At 52.5% G+C, this 1,790-nt stretch overlaps 1 protein-coding gene and 1 long non-coding RNA gene across 2 annotated transcripts in view; one reads left to right on the forward strand and one right to left on the reverse strand.

The window, feature by feature from the left end:
- anapc2 (anaphase promoting complex subunit 2) overlaps positions 1-1,790 on the forward strand; it is a gene marked incomplete at its 5' end in the record, with an annotated part of 7,257 nt that overhangs the window by 3,576 nt on the left and 1,891 nt on the right.
- LOC106535438 (uncharacterized) lies at positions 316-624 on the reverse strand. Its single transcript, XR_001312442.1, has 3 exons — positions 589-624; positions 479-518; positions 316-343 (listed from the first exon to the last, which is right to left on the reverse strand). It is a non-coding gene; the product is annotated as an uncharacterized LOC106535438 (long non-coding RNA).

Genomic DNA, 1,790 nt, shown 5'->3' on the forward strand with positions numbered 1-1,790 from the left:
GACCTGTTAGGACCTGTCAGGACCTGTCAGGACCTGTCAGGACCTGTCAGGGCCTGTCAGGGCCTGTTAGGACCTGTTAGAACCTTTTAGGACCTGTCAGGACCTGTCAGGACCTGTTAGAACCTGTCAGAACCTGTTAGGACCTGTCAGGACCTGTCAGGACCTGTCAGGGCCTGTCAGGGCCTGTTAGGACCTGTTAGAACCTTTTAGGACCTGTCAGGACCTGTCAGGACCTGTTAGAACCTGTCAGAACCTGTTAGGACCTGTCAGGACCTGTCAGGACCTGTTAGAACCTGTCAGGACCTGTTAGAACCTGTTAGAACCTGTCAGGACCTGTCAGGACCTGTCAGGACATGTTAGGACCTGACCTGTCAAGACCTGTCAGAACCTGTTAGGACCTGTCAAGACCTGTTAGAACCTGTTAGGACCTGTTAGAACCTGTTATGACCTGTCAGGGCCTGTTAGGACCTGTCCGGACCTGTTAGGACCTGTCAGGGCCTGTCAGGACCTGTCAGAACCTGTTAGGACCTGTCAGGACCTGTTAGAGCCTGTTAGGACCTGTTATGACCTGTCAGAACCTTTTAGGACCTGTCAGGACCTGTCAGAACCTGTTAGGACCTGTTAGGACCTGTTATGACCTGTTAGGACCTGTCAGGACCTGTTAGGACCTGTTAGGACCTGTCGGGACCTGTCAGAACCTGTTAGGACCTGTCAGAACCTGTTAGAAACTGTTAGGACCTGTCAGAACCTGTTAGGACCTGTCAGAACCTGTTAGGACCTGTCAGGACCTGTTAGGACCTGTCAGGACCTGTTAGAACCTGTCAGGACCGGTTAGAACCTGTCAGGACCTGTTAGGACCTGTCAGAACCTGTTAGGACCTGTTAGAACCTGTCAGGACCTGTTAGAACCTGTCAGGACCTGTTAGGACCTGTCAGGACCTGTTAGGACCTGTCAGGACCTGTTAGGACCTGTCAGGACCTGTTAGAACCTGTCAGGACCTGTTAGGACCTGTCAGAACCTGTTAGATTCTGTTAGAACCTGTCAGGACCTGTTAGAACCTGTCAGGACCTGTTAGGACCTGTCAGGGCCTGTTAGGACCTGTCAGGGCCTGTTAGGACCTGTTAGAACCTGTCAGAACCTGTCAGGACCTGTTAGGACCTGTCAGGGCCTGTTAGGACCTGTCAGAACCTGTTAGAACCTGTCAGGACCTGTCAGGACCTGTTAGGACCTGTCAGGGCCTGTCAGGACCTGTCAGAACCTGTCAGGACCTGTCAGAACCTGTTAGGACCTGTTAGGACCTGTTAGAACCTGTCAGGACCTGTTAGAACCTGTCAGGACCTGTTAGGACCTGTCAGGACCTGTTAGGACCTGTCAGGACCTGTTAGAACCTGTCAGGACCTGTTAGGACCTGTCAGGACCTGTCAGGACCTGTTAGGACCTGTCAGAACCTGTTAGGACCTGTCAGGACCTGTCAGAACCTGTTAGGACCTGTCAGGACCTGTTAGGACCTGTCAGGACCTGTTAGGACCTGTCAGAACCTGTTAGGACCTGTCAGGACCTGTTAGGACCTGTCAGAACCTGTTAGAACCTGTCAGGACCTGTTAGAACCTGTTAGAACCTGTTAGAACCTGTCAGGACCTGTCAGAACCTGTTAGAACCTGTCAGAACCTGTCAGAACCTGTCAGGACCTGTCAGGACCTGTCAGGACCTGTCAGGACCTGTCAGGACCTGTCAGAACCTGTTAGAACCTGTCAGAACCTGTCAGAACCTGTCAGGACCTGTCAGGACCT

The sequence above is a fragment of the Austrofundulus limnaeus genome, unplaced genomic scaffold (genome assembly GCF_001266775.1).
Source record: "Austrofundulus limnaeus strain Quisiro unplaced genomic scaffold, Austrofundulus_limnaeus-1.0 Scaffold1447, whole genome shotgun sequence".
Taxonomy (NCBI): Eukaryota; Metazoa; Chordata; class Actinopteri; order Cyprinodontiformes; family Rivulidae; genus Austrofundulus; species Austrofundulus limnaeus.